The sequence below is a fragment of the Mus musculus genome, chromosome 2 (genome assembly GCF_000001635.26).
Source record: "Mus musculus strain C57BL/6J chromosome 2, GRCm38.p6 C57BL/6J".
In the NCBI taxonomy this organism is placed as follows: domain Eukaryota; kingdom Metazoa; phylum Chordata; class Mammalia; order Rodentia; family Muridae; genus Mus; species Mus musculus.
The window spans coordinates 45,119,283-45,134,635 of NC_000068.7; the positions used below are offsets into that span (position 1 = coordinate 45,119,283).

Below are 15,353 nucleotides of genomic sequence, written 5' to 3' on the forward strand. Positions count from 1 at the left end.
TGTAGTTTATTATAATGAACCTTTGGACAAACAGTATTGAACATCCAGGCCAGATAAAGCTAGTACCAAGTAGTTTCGAATGTGGTAGGATTTATCATTACTTATGATTTTTCTAGGATTGTCCAAAGGATGCCTAGCCACCAACGTACAAATAAATGGAGCATTTTCTTTCTGCTAATTCAGCAGTTAATTTATTATATTCAATGTGGTCCTAATTTGGTTATAAATATCAGATTCCTTTGAAAAGGAATTTAGCCCAAATGTCTGAATGTGAAGTTTCCTGTGTTCTGTAATCACATACTGTCTTTGAGTTTAAAGGTTAAATGTGCAAAAGCCCAGAAGCGATCTTAAGTAAGAGTCAAGAGTAAAAGGAGACAAACTCACAGATTTGGAGACAAGGAGTTTGGCTGTCACAGTGCTTTGCTTTGAGACCACTCAGAATGATAACCAACATTCCCGTCGGTTATTGTGGCCCGAGCTTTAGATTTGCTCCAGCATCTACAGTGGGGACGAAAGTCAGTTTATAAACTGGAAAATGAATTCCCCTACTCTCTTAAATGTCCACAAGGCCAGAGTTTCTTTTTGATGCAAAGCTGAAAAATCAGTGCAATTGCGGGATGGGAAGTCCTTCAATATTTAGTCAGAACACTAAAGGCTTTTTGTTGTCTTTTAAGACCTTTAGGAGCATTTATAATTATTTATCATTCTTAAAGGGTCCTTTAATTGTCTGCTTTCTAAATTTTTTTTATTAGTTATTTTCCTCATTTACATTTCCAATGCTATCCCAAAAGTCCCCCATACCCTCCCTCCTAATCCTCTACCCACCCACTCCCAGTTCTTGGCCCTGGTGTTCCCCTGTACTGAGGCATATAAAGTTTGCATGACCAATGGGCCTCTCTTTCCACTGATGGCCGACTAGGCCATCTTCTGATACATATGCAGCTAGAGACAGGAGCTCCAGGGGGTATTGGTTAGTTCATACTGTTCCACCTATAGGGTTGCAGTTCCCTTTAGCTCCTTGGGTACTTTCTCTAGCTCCTCCATTGGGGGCCCTGTGATCCATCCAATAGCTGACTGTGAGCATCCACTTCTGTGTTTGCTAGGCCCCAGCAGAGCCTCGCAAGAGACAGCTATATCAGGGTCCTTTCAGCAAAATCTTGCTAGTGTATGCAATGGTGTCTGCGTTTGGCGGCTGATTATGGGATGGATCCCTGGATATGGTAGTCTCTAGATGGTCCATCCTTTTGTCTCAGCTCCAAACTTTGTCTCTGTAACTCCTTCCATGGGTGTTTTGTTCCCAATTCTAAGAAGGGGCAAAGTGTCCACACTTTGGTCTTCGTTCTTCTTGAATTGTCTCCTTTCTTAAAGGATCCATTCTATATTCCTTGCAAGGAACCTGTGGAATTGGCTTAGGGGCCTGGAGTGACCCTAGCCATTCTCTTCTTCTCCTGCCAATGGAATTGCAAACAGCTTGAACCTACAAACTGTCTAATTTGTTTTATATTCCTCTGAGGTCTTCTTTAACCTTCCATAATTTACCAAAATTTCAGAATTATAAACTTAGGACGGGAGGCTGAGGAGAGGCTTGAGGCAAGGTCTGAAAGCCTGGGCTTCCCCCAAGACCCAGTGTTGGCAGGGGGGAACTAACTCCTCCTCCATGTCATCCTCTGACCCCCACATGTGCGCCGTGATGTGAACACCCACAACAGAAACACAACAGCACAATTTAATAAATAAGCATAATAAAATAATTTTAAACTTTGTGCTATATTGGGTTCTGATTTTACACCATTCTAAGGATTGGCGCAGGCCAGGGTAATCTGCAGTGTAAAGAACGCTGTTTCTCTGGAGTTGATACAAGGAGGCTAAATTAGCTCACATATCACTTAATTCTAGCAGAAGATCCAAAGGAGTTAACCTTACACACCACATTATCAAGGAACTGTGGGCTTGGGAGAATCAATGACTTACCCAAAATTTAAGCATCTGGCTGTTCGTGGGCCTCTCAGTCTGCTAAGTCCACCGACAGTGCCAAAGCTACACTCATAGGACAGCCAAGGTGGTCTTTTAAGGATTCCTTCTGATTCATCGGCAATCAGCGTTTATGTGCTCATCGTAACTCACCTCCCGTCTTCCTGGATGCTGCACTTGATCCTTGGGTTTCGCGGTTTACTTTCCCTTCTAGACCAACATTGATGCTCACTTTTTATTTTCAGTTACAGTTCAAGTTCTTAAGTACGTTCCCTGACTTTAGTGCCTCAGGCTTTCAGAGTGTGTTTTCTGACCCATCTCTCTTTGTCCCCTACCCAGGAGAGCTGAGAGCAATCCCCTGGAAGCAGGGGATTCCTGCCTAAGCTCTGAGCTTTTGTGTACACTGACTGATGACAGAGACATCATCACCCACACATCACAGAATAGCTTTGATTCTTTCTACGACTTCCTCTAGCTTGAGTCATGCTTGAGCATTGTTGTAGTGTATTCTACATTAGCTTAATTTAATTGTCCTTGGTCATAGCACGGTGTGCTGGCTAGTTTTATGTCAACGTGACATAAGCTACAGTTATCTGAAAGGACAGAGCTTCAATTGCAAGGCTGCCTCTCTAAGATCTGGTTGTAAAACATTTTCTTAATTAATGATCAGTGTAGGAGAACCCAGCCCATTGTGGGCAGTGCCATCTTTGGTGGGTTGGTGGTCCTGGATTCTCTACAAAAGTAGGCTGAGCCGGGCGGTGGTGACGCACGCCTTTAATCCCAGCACTTGGGAGGCAGAGGCAGAGGCAGAGGCAGGCAGATTTCTGAGTTCGAGGCCAGCCTGGTCTACAGAGTGAGTTTCAGGACAGCCAAGACTACACAAAGAAACCCTGTCTCAAACAAAACAAAACAAAACAAAACCAAAAACAACAACAACAACAAAATAAAAACAAAAAACAACAGCAACAACAACAACAAACAAAAACAAAACCCTAGGCTGAGCAGCATTGCTGAGCAAGCCAGGAAAACATGGTCTCTGCATCAGCTCCTGCCTCCAGGTTCCTGTCCAATTTCAATTCCAATCCTGACTTCCTTCCATGAAGAACAGTGCTATGGAAGTGTAAGTGGAATAAACTCCTTTCATCCACAAGTTGCTTGGTCATGGTGTTTCATCACAGCAATAGTAACCCTAACTAGGGCACATAGCATAGTTTCAAATAGACGTGTTTTGAAATTACATAGACTAGATTTAATTCCTTGCTTTGTGAGAATTAATCTTGTGTTGAGCAGATAATGTTTAACCCCTTGAACCTCAGTTTAGAAATGAATAAAGAATATGTAGATTCTAGCTGATTGTGGCAGGAAATTATGACAACATATGTAACGTTACATTAGGCAGTCACGCTCAAAAACACTCACTCCTAGCTGTGGGGAATCTGGAAAATGTATGGTTAAATTACAAAAAAAAACAAAAAACAAAAAACCGAGGGTGAGCATCATTTTAGGTGATGCTTGCTTGATTTCCTTTTTTTGTAACGACTTCATCATTTTTATTTGTTTTACTGATTTTATTAGGAATTATTTAATTGGTTCTTGTATCCTAAAAAGATTAATGTTTACTGACAATAATGTCAAAGTATAATCGGCTTATAGGATTTTTAAACTCATAATAGAAAGAGTGAGGTGCTTGTGGTTATAAACAGCATGATACTAACAGCATTGGTGGTAGAAAACTATTTGTAAGCCATGCCTGCTGGCTCAGGCCTATAATCTCAGCATTCAGAAGGCTGAGGCAGGAGGACCACTTGTTTAAGGCCTGCTTGGGCAACTTAGTGAGATTCCATTGCAAAGTAAAAGGGAAAAGGGAGTTGGTGATGTAGGCCAGGGTTACAGCTCTCATTCAACATGCATGAAGCCCTGAGTTCAGTCCCTAGTACCACAAAATAATACTTTCCAAAATGAAAACAAGTCGATGGCGTCTGGTTCTGTTTTTCACACTCTTGCACGGTAAGGAGCACCTTTGTAGCTGTCTTCGTGGGCACCCCATCCTCAGGGGAAGTACCCTTCCCAACAGTGCTCACTGGTCAAAGAGTGCCAGCCAGCTCAAGGCAAGAAGAGGGTCTCCTGGCAAAATTTCTACAGCTGGATGAATTGGGAGAGGCCGAGGGACAGACAAGATGGGAGATAGCCAGGCTGTATGTTCTTTTCCTTCAGGTTGAGAGCTGAAAAATCTGCTTTCAAAAAAAAAATAATAAATAAAATAAATAAAAATGTGAGACCACATGCGTAACAGTTTTTTTTTTAATATAGCAGTTTTTGCTTCTTTCTCCTGTTGCATATTTGAAGTCGGGTTGTGTCAGCGGGTCTTGGCAGGATCTACTGTGTATATGACTTTTCTACCCTATGCCCTAGAAAGAAGGATGTCAAGGGAGGCCAGACTGTGGACACAGGGGACATATTGTTGCAGTGCTTTTGCTACAGTGAAAACCAGACGCCTTTCTCTGAAACTAACTTTCTAACTTTGCTACACATGCAAAAAAAAAAAAAAAGCCATTCCAATTAGTTTTTTCCTGGCCCACCGTAGAACCACAAGTAAGTCTTTTGTGGCAAAGGGGCAATTTCTCTGGGTTGAGGGAAACTGGCTTACCTATTGTTCTTGGCACAAAGATAGGGGCACTCTTCGAGACAAGGGAGACAGAACAAAGTAGAAAGTTCACAAAACATATTTAGTCTTTTAAAACAAAGAAATAGCAATTTATTTTCTTTAAAACATTCATTATTTGTATACTCTGAGGTTGGGATTTCAGTTTAGGAAAATCATCACAACCCTGAGCTGTCTTGTCACCTTGTGCATTTAATGCTGTGTTGAAAAGCTGGCCACAAGAGTTCTGCTGTGGCTACTCTGTAAGATGATCATCTTGAAGTTTTGCTTCTTCTACTGGGGAGGATTTTTGCATAGTTGAGGTAAGTGTGCGGGTTGTGGGAAATACACTAATAAATACCATTTGAAATCACAATGGATTTTGAATTTGGGGCAAAGCAGTGCCATGCTTTCAAGTGAATACCTTTCACTTGGAAAAGTTGGAGCTTGTTTCAAGTTAGGGTCTCCAAGTGGTAATCTAGTTGGCAAGGGTAGGTGATCTCCAATGGCTGTGTTCCCCCCAGTTGCCCATTAGATACAAATATTAGGGAACACTTCATTCCTTCAGAAGTTTTGTAGAGACATAAACTAATAACCTACTCCAATTACACTCTGAAGGAATAATGGGTAGAGGCGAGGGCACTGGGCAGGGACTGTGCATTCTTAGAACTGCGCTTGCAAAGCTCTGAAGTCTAGCACACACCTTTTCAGGTTTTCTTGTGTGTCTCCGTTACTAGGCAGCCTGGAGAAATGGAGCAGAGGTGGAACTGAGTACTCACAGTTCCCCATCCCCATTGGAGTCCTTCTCCCTACAGCGCTGGCGAGCCTTTTTGTGGTTTACTTCTAATTGAATACACTAAAATTGACAAGTGTTTTTTCTGGAAAAGGAAAAAAAAATCACCCAGAGAGAATAGAGCTGACCAGAATAGGTAAGGTTTGCTTAGGAGAACAAGGGTGGCATAATAATTTCGGATATGATCATCCCATTTCTGATTCTACACCAGGACTGACAAAACAAGGCAGAAAACAGGCAACTTTTTTTTTTTCTGCTTTGTTTTCATTTTTCAAGTAAAATGACAGCCTGAAAATCAGCCAAAAGCCACAGGACTGTGATGCAGAGCTAAGACAACCTGATGCTCAAAGGTGTGATGGGTGTGGGGTGTGGGATAGGGGATGGGGAACTGGGGGTGGAGGTGGGGTCCAGCTTGAGTTCTGTTTAAAGTGCTGTCTCTAATACACTCTCTTTCTTGTTTGTCTTCTGTGTCAGGCATACTTCTCACTTCACCTTACCTTGCTTTTGATCCTTTCTAGTTAAAGGAAACACAGCGTTCAATGCTGGTATTTCTGTAGACCTGTAGACCTAGATCTTGAATAATAATGACTGAAACATTTGACATTTTCACCACGGTGTTACTAAAAATGGCCCTGGCACAAACAAGATATTGTCTGCACTGTGCTGTGAAGAACAACACTTTAATACTGTTGCCATGTGCTGAGTGTGTAGGACGGAGCTCTGTGAGTAAAGTCCCAACCAACTGGTGAGTGTTCCCACCTGTGAGTGTCACAGGCTTCAGACCATCTATACTGTTTGTTCTATATGGCAACGTTGATAGGTGTTAATGTAGGTAGGTGAGGAATCACCTGTGGGCTTGCACAGAATTCTGACATAATTTTTGAATTCTGGGTCTGAGGCTTTATTTCTAAAACGAAATACTAAATCATTTTCCAAGAAACAGGGATGTAACAGACCCTATTCACTCACTTGCAAAGGGAATTTTCAATACAAATAAAGTCATGCATATTTATACTAGGGTAATTCAAAATAACTTCCTCACATAAGCACAGCTACATTCAAGTAAAATCTTGCCAGCACTTCTGAGTACATTGCTTTAAGAAAAAAAATGTTTCGTGTAGCGTCCGAACTATTTAAAAATCTTGCCAGCTTCCTTAACATACACCAGCTATCTCTCTTTAAATCACTGACAAGGATTTAAAATTTGCTTCATCAGAACAACTGTTGCCCTTTCTCCTACCCCAGCTAGAACCTGATCTTTTAAAAGGACCATATTTACAGCTTCTTTGGAAATCTTGAAACCATTTGGCTGATACATTTTTGCTACATTTTCTTTTCCTGATTTAATTGCTGGGGATATTTGCATGAAAACAGGAGGATGGAGACATAGAAGTTTTTTTTTTTTTTTGTCTTATGAGCTCATGAGTTCTGGATGCCTAGTAGCCACCTGAGAACAGTGCCTGTTTTATTACAACTAGGAAGCCAAGAGCTACTTGAAATTGTACAACAGTAGTTAGTTCAAAAGGTCCCTAATGCTGCAACCCTTTGATACAGTTCCTCATGCTGTGGTGACCCCCCCCCCAACTATAACATTATTTTCATGGCTTATTTCATAACTGAAATGTTGCTGCTGTTATGAATCATAATGCAAATATCTGTGTTTTCCAGTAGTCTTAGACAAATCCCATGACCCATAAGCTGAGAAGCAATGTTGGAAAAGAACTAGTTGAAAATGAAATAAAGTTCAGAAATAGGCACTCAGGAAATTAAGGGATCCATGAACCAAACAACAATCAATTTTCTCCTATGCCACTTTAAACAAGTATATATAGTAACTTGCACTGTTGCTACTGAAAGGGTCAGTACACCAAGATCTAGGCAAAGCTCGTGAGTCAAAGCTTCCCAAGAAAACCACATTTGGGCAGTGACCGCTGTCCTGTGGGTGTTGATGTGTCAGCACGGATTTCAGAGAACAACGAAGAAAGCAATTCCAGATCAAGTATGAACTCTAGAGAAGGCCGCTGACAATTAAGAAGGAGACAGAGATAGACCCTTCCCACCCCTCAAATTCTAGCTACCTGGCAAGTGTTTGTTATCTTTTACTGTCTTTCACAATCAGATCAGAGAAGACCAATCAGGATGAGCTCTGAGCATCTTAGAGATCCAGTGATTTCCATGCTCAGTGATGGAGTCATGCTCTTCTCAGTGGTGGATCCTGCACAGCATGCTCTACTCCGCTCGAATAGTTTCAGCTCTCACCCAGTCCTCTAAGCCTGAACCCTTGCTTGGTTTGACTTTCTCTTCTCAATAACTATATGTTCTTTCAACTGTACCCTCGCCTTGCTTCTGATTCTCCTGCTCTGCCTCTTTGCATATTCTACCTTTGTGCACCACAACAACTGGCCATGCTTGTTTTTTTTTTTTTTTTAATTACATTTATTTAATGTATGTGCACATGCGTGTGCATACCACAGTGGCGTGTGTGTGTGTGTGTGTGTGTGTGTGTGTGTGTGTGTGTGTGTGAAAACAGCTTACAGGAGTTCTCTCCTTCTCTCATGTGGGTTCCAGGAACTCACCCCAGGTCATCAAGCTTGGACATACAATTGCAAAAGTATTCAAAGACAATACCAGCACACTAAAAACAATCTGAAACAGTTTTTCATATAGAAAATTTCCTCTAATACCCACCTGTGTGTGCGTGTGTGTGGTTTTTCAAGAGCGTTTCTCTGTATAGCACTGGCTGTCCTGGAACTCACTCTGTAGACCAGGCTGGCCTCGAACTCAGAAATCCGCCTGCCTCTGCCTCCCAAGTGCTGAGATTAAAGGCGTGCGCCACCGCTGCCCAGCCACAATAAACTCTTACGGTTAACAAATGTTCTTATGCACAGTCTTTCGCCCTCTCATCTTCCCTTCCTTCTTGCAAGGCTAGTGTGGAGCACTGACGTAAACTCCCTTGGAGAGCTAGCTGTCACTGCAGCTGCATCTTCAGCACTACACCCGGGTATGAAAGGAGGAAATTAAGATTATCATGGGGAAAAGACAAAATAAACAAATCTATTTGGAAATCTCAGACTTTCCTAAGACTAGTAGAATGAAGTATGTGTAACATGAAAGGTGGTGGTGGTGGTGGTGAGGTGTTGAAAAGGCATCAGCTTTCTTCGTGCAGGAACACAATCTAGATTGAAGTTGAACTCAGGTCCTCCAGCTTAGTTTGGTTCTATGTGCAGGCAAATTGAATATAAATATCCCAGAAAAGGAAATGTGTGGCTTCAGGAGAGCAGCTAGGCCCAGATGTTTGTTAGCTTCTCGTAACAGGTTTGTCTGTTGTTTTTAGTCCAGGAAAACAAGTCATAGATTTGACCAATAAAGTAGTCGGAGAGCACTGGTTTGTTTGTTTATTTATTTATAGAGTTTATTATATAGTTCTGGGTATCTGGGAACTCACTATGTAGATCAGTCTGGTCTTGAACTCACAGAGATCCACCTGCCTCTGCCTCCCAAGTGCCAGATCTCAAGGTGTGTACTACCTCACTCAGCATGAAGTTTGGATCTTAGTTCTTCCCCATTGGTGTGTGTATTAAAGGTGTGTATGGTCCTGATGGTGATGACAACAGAGAGAGCTGAGTAGATCTAGAGGAAGGTCTTCAGCCCATTGGAAGAGGGTTTGGCCTCCTCAGAGCCACCAGGCTACTGGCTGAAGCTTCCAAAAATTTTCAGATTTGATGGTCTTAGGTATTTCATTATGGTGATGGAAAACTGGTTGATTCAACAGTAAAACAAACAAACAAACAAAAAAAATCAAGTTTTTTATTTGCTTAATGTTTGTTGGACCAGGAGCAACAAGAGTTACAGGAAGTAAAAGGCTGGCTAAAAGCATATCTTAATATAATTATTTAAAAATTCATGTGTGAAATACCAGTGATACCAAGTAAGTTCTTCGTATATGACAAAGAAATAACTCAAGGAGTATACAAACTCCCTTCTTACCCCGAGCAACCAGTTAAACAGTTGTTAAAAGAATTTTATTATTTTTTAAAAAATATATATATATATATATATATATATATATATAGGTATTTTGCCTACAATCTTGTCTGTGTGCGGTAGGTACCCTTGGAGGCCATAAGTGTTGGTGGTTGCCAGGTAACTGTGGGGGGTGGAGTCCAGACAGAATACCAACACTTAGAGTGTGTTGGATACCTGGAACTAGAAACATAGATAGCTGGGAGGCACCATGTGGGTGCTGGGAACTGAACCCAGGTCTTCTGGAAGAGTGGCTAGTTCTCCTAACCTCTGAGTCATCTCTCCAACCCCAAACATTTTTAAAAATTGCATCTCTGTGTATATTTATTAAATATGTTAAGGTTAATGTAAGTGAAATGGATGATACATCAGAACGGTCAGATTATTAATAAATTCAAATATGTAATGGGTTACTGCATTTCCAAAGCTAATGGATTACTTGGTAAATCATATATATGTGTACATTCTATATTCACTCAAATATACATCCCATATTTACTCATTAATGAGTGCTAGTTAATTCCTTACTATTTGATGAGAACTCCTGGGGGGCGGGGGGGGGGGGGAGAAATCAAGACAGACTGAATCTGTGCAGGTGACCAGAGAAGAGAGACTGTGTGAGGAATGTTACTGGGAGTATAGAAGGCACTCGCATTTAGTCTAATAATAGCCACAAATAAAGTGAAGGCAGGAGTAGATCTTCTTAATGCACAGAAGGTCAGCTCTTTGAAATCCATCAACCACAAGTGAAAAGAGTTTAAATCACCTGTGACACGTTATAACCCTTTGAGGCTGGATTAAAGGCTTGTCGTGAAACTGCGAGGAAGCTGCGAAAGAAAGGGGAATAAATTCTAGAGTCAGAATTACCAGGAGAAGGACAATGTTCTAGCGACAGGGGCCTTGATGAGCAACGTTCTCCAAGGGCTGACCTCATTACTGCTCATTCTGGTGGATGGGTGTCCCTGTGCTTGTGGAAGGCAGTCCTAATCGCTTCATATTGCTTTTGTTGTGGTTGCAATATAGTCTCAGTTAACTGCTGGAGTCTTAGGAACTGGATGGAGAAAGAACAGACCATCCGCGGAAGAGCCTCACAGCAGGCTGGCTCCACAGCAGGTCAATGAGCCAGCACTGTGGACTGCTTCCCGGGGAGCCCATGGTGGTTGGGGCTCCTTAGGAATCTGGCTTATGTAGCAACCTCTTTCTCCTGAATAAGTCCTTCTTCCTGTCACCACTGCTTTTTTATTCATTTGTTTAAATCCCAAGACTGTCTGTTATGCCCAAATATTGAATCAGGCTTCTGTTTGCAGCAAGAACTATTAATAGTTTTAGATGTGAATTTGGCTTTTGTTGAAGAATATTATTTTCAGTAATTGTCAGTTCATTAGAATATAAGTAAGGCTTGGAATTTTGCTGAAAAAAGTATGATACTTGAATTAAAATAAATATAAACAAAGAACTTCAATATTTTGATTTATTTATAGACTACAGTATTTGTATATTGAAAGCCAAAAATAATAATAAAAAAAAGCTATAAGAAAGCAGAACTACTATAAAGAATTATTTGACTTTTCACTTGGGCATCTTTGCTTTGCTTACGAAATAACTAAAGTACATTGGTACATATGCTGTTAGTACATAACGTGCTGAGGGTCTTAGAAATGGACCCCGTGTTCGTAAGCTTATTGTTGATTTTTTTGTTCAACTTTATTTTCTGTCTGTTTGAATATAAATTCAACCAAGAGACCTTCCCTTTCCTCCCAGCCTTAAAGCATTTTCTCTTCAAAAAAAAAAAAAAATCATCTATAAAATCTTGAGGCCTAACCCAGCACTAAAGGTGGCCACTCGAAGGACTGTTTAGAAGGACTGTTGTGTTTATGACAGTGAGGTGATATGAACATGTACTCAGATCAGACAGGGTGGACATGATCAGAGAAAGCTTGCAAACAGGGCTCCTTTCTTGTCCTTGGCCATGAGTCATAAAATTCTGTTTGGAGATGACGGGCTTCTCTGAACAAAACGCTGGAATGTGAGCACAAATGTGTGTGTGTGTGTGTGTGTTTATGTTCTTGTACATATGTACAAGCATTTTTACTTAATATGTAAAAAGGAATGACTTTTCTGTTGACTCTAGTGTTGGACAAAGTTTTAATACCACAGCTGTCCAGATATGAGACATGAACAAGAGTGTAAGAAATTTCTGAGTAGAAAGGGAGATGGCTGGCCCAAAGGCCCGTCTCCCCCAAATCTATTGCAACACCTCTCAGTGTTGCCAGCATATCTTCTGACCCCTTTCACTCCATAAACATGTCCAGCTGTCTCATAAACCCATTTTTACTTTATGGTTCACTCAATGGAGTTATTTGGAAATTCACAGGCTTTCTCACATGACTTTGAATCCATGAGTGAACTAGTCCTATGTTGCCACTATTTCTTAATTAAATAGAACTATTTGATTCGAAGATATTTGTGTCAGGCATCATGGGACATTTGGAAGAAATCAACTGACAGGACAAATATATCTGCGGTTATTTTAGAAAACAAGTTATTTTGCTAATTTACATTCTATTTTCTTAATGATATGAAAAAAGAGAGAGCTCCCAATGTAAGTAAATATAAAAATGTACCTTTTGTTATGCCACTCTCATTAGCATTCCCTTTTGCAGAAGAACACACAAAGTTCAATATGGACAAAAGAGAAGACTCGGATGGCTTATTTAGATTAAGTGAGATTGGGCTTAAGTCATATTCCTGATGATATGTTTATTCCATGTATCCTATACATATCTCAGGATAATATAAAATTGGATTTCACTTTACAAAAAAATTGAATTAATTCTTTAATAAGATGGAAGTATTTTTTTAATTAATAATTTCCACAAATATTGTGGGCTTGGGGTCATGTTCTTTGGTTGATGCTGAGGGAACCTTCTGACTGGAAGATAAACTTGACAACTTCCTATACGATTCGGAAGAATTGAATATTGCTAAAATGGAATTAATGGACACAATGTAATTGGATGATGCTACTTAAAATTTGTTTGAGCATCTGTGTGTTGCTTTGGTGTATATATTGAGATTACATATTGCTTTTGTTTTCTGAAAAGAAACAAAACAAAACATAGGGTGACAGGCTTGCCTTGTCCTCACCCTAGACATGCTAAGTCCTGAAAATCACATGGAACACCCCATCTCCCTGCAGAGATGCTCTGTAAACACATAAGAAAAAGTCCGAGCAGCTTGCCTCTAAGATGTGTTTGATTTTGGTCTGTATACTCTCTGGAGTCTAGACACTGGGAATCAAGCATCAAATGGGTGCTTCCTCAATATGAAAGATTTTGTTTGTGTGTTGAAATAGCAGCCTATGGTTGGGTGTCAGCACCTAGGTGAGAGATGACCAGTAAGCCTTATTTCCTTTACTGTTGTGTTCATGTTGTTTATAAGCCAAAATGTGTGATGGTTTGTTAATGAAGAAAAGGAAAAAAATATTTGATAAGCCAAGCCACCCTCCATGCCCAGTTAACTCTCTCTGTCTCTCTCTGCCTCTAACTTGGGGATCAGATGGAAGCTACTGTTATTGCAGTAGTCCCCGTTATAAGGGTCATGGACGCTCTCACCCTCTCAAGGTTTATTTGGAACCTTGAGCCCCAAATAAATGTTTTCTTTTCTAATTTGTCTTTATCATGGCATCTCTTCATAGCAGAAGAAAGGTAGCCAAGGCACTGTAGAACATCCTTTGGATCCTGACTCCTTAAGTGGCCCTCACAGGTAAGTGACTTCTTTAGGTCTTCAGCTCATTTTCTGTTTGTGGACTGTAAGAAGAAGGTCTCAATGAAGCAGTTATTCCCAAAACTGCTCTGTGTTCTCTGTGTAAAAATGGTACGGCTCATGTTGAGGTAATCCCTTGGGTGATGGTCAAGCTGTCTGCAGTGCATAAAGATGCCAGCATCCATTCCATCCGGCTCACTTCAGGTTTATATGCACAATGCATCTCTGTAGTCACACCTTGAATTTGTGCATAAGTGGTGTTTGTTGGGGTGTGTGTGCCAGCATGTACCACTTAGCTACAGAATGTTAAAGATTTCTTCCCTGGTCACTGTGTTGCATGACTGATCCATTTCATGTGATATATTTAGTATGGTTCATTGCCCACTGGTCTTATTATTTAACAATTTGCATTAAATTGAATTTTCTATTTACAGGTGTAAATGGAAATTTTGGCTTCTGAGAGGATATTATTTCCTGGCTAGAATGTTCTTGGGTGAATTAAATCTGCCATTATTAGACTGTACATACCTGGACTAAGCTGAGACTGTTTAATTAGAATATCATTGCTATTTTATTTATTTTTTTATTTTATTTTAATTTTTATGATTGAGCTTGAGTTTCTGAGGCCAGGCCATTTTCATCAATTTAAGAGACATTACTATTATTCTACAGAAGTTAAACCCAAATCAAACCAACAAAACAAAACATGTATATGTCTTGATGGATCAGAGGAAGTTGAATCAGTGTCCTGTGACAAACTTTTCCAAGGGAGACACAACACACACGTCTACTCATCCCAGATAGGGATCCCATGACAGACCAAAGTATGATGCCACCAAAGACCAACTTAGTGAACCCATTCGGGCTAAAGGGGTTATTTATGACAGTATGTGCGGTGGATTATTTGCAGGAACAGAAATGACTCAAAGACAGCTGCATCACCAAACCCCACCCCAGCATGGGTGGCAGCTCATAAAAGGCTGGTAACCTGAAGCATATTCCGCAGTGTTCAGTTAGCCCAACAGGAGTGTCTTTTCCAGGTGCCTTAGTTGGTCTAAACCTCTTGTAGGAAGCTGTAGTGCATTCTGTTTCTTCCAGGGGGCTTGGTGTAGTCTCTGAGTCTTCTTTGAGCTCAGTTTTCTTTCATCTGAGAGGGACTCTCAGCTTTTGACGCTTACTGTGGTAGGAAGGACCTAGTGAATCTAGTCAGTTTCAGGGACTTCCTAAAGCAATTTTGAGTTGTTTACCTTCTTACTTAAGTAGCTTCCCTGCAGGATGGAATGTTGCAATCTTATAGGAAACTGTTATGCAAAAATTACTGGCAATATGTATAGATTACTCAAATGTTATTATTTGATACAACATTGATAGCTGTACATATCTTATTTTCAACTCTATGCTTCATATAAGCTCGAAGAACTAGCATTTATTGGATGTAAACCAGAGGCCAAGGTCTGTAGCATCTGCTTTGCTTGCGTTTCTTCATTAAATGTCTAAAGTATCTTGTGGGCGAGGTATTATGTTTGTTTCTATTTTACAGAGAATGGGAGCTAAAGAATGATTATATCACGTGCTTGTGCACACACTCTTGGTTGACAGAGTTCCCCACAGTCTTATTTTCCAGGCCATTCCTATATTCTGGTGTCAGTAGGATGGGGTTTATAAACATCTATCTAGCTGATCTACTTCTCTTCCAGGGACCAAATGTTTCAGAAAATTTAGTGGGATCCACAGTGTTGGGGCTTTGGGTACAGTTTTCCACCCTTGCTGGTTCTGCTTTGAACATTCCCAGTTTTGTCCTGTCCAGCCCTGGTAACTATAGTTGTTGCTAATGATCACTACCAACAACATTGGATTTGGCAGGAGTCTAGCCAAGAATCTACAGCACTGATTTTTTTTTTTTCTAAATTTTACTTATTTTCCCCTTAAATCAAAACAAACCAACACCACAGCTTTATTGAGGTATAACTCACATACAATGTCACTGCTCAGTTAAAGCCTATAAGTGAGTGGCTTATTACAAATTCTTAGGTGTAGTACATTCATAATTCCATTTTTACCATCACAAAGATAGACTTTATACCTTTTTGATTTCCCATCCCCAGCCCCATCCCAGTATCTCTCCTTGTTGCAATGAATCACTAATGCATGTCCACATCT

At 40.5% G+C, this 15,353-nt stretch overlaps 1 long non-coding RNA gene across 1 annotated transcript in view; it reads left to right on the forward strand.

Annotated features, from left to right (window-relative positions):
- The first annotated feature begins 13,158 nt into the window (after positions 1-13,158).
- The window catches only part of Gm28643, a 30,500-nt gene continuing 28,305 nt past the window's right edge, over positions 13,159-15,353 (forward strand). Inside the window, exon 1 of the long non-coding RNA XR_374336.2 lies at positions 13,159-13,193. This is a non-coding gene — a long non-coding RNA (predicted gene 28643). The remainder of the gene's footprint in view (positions 13,194-15,353) is intronic.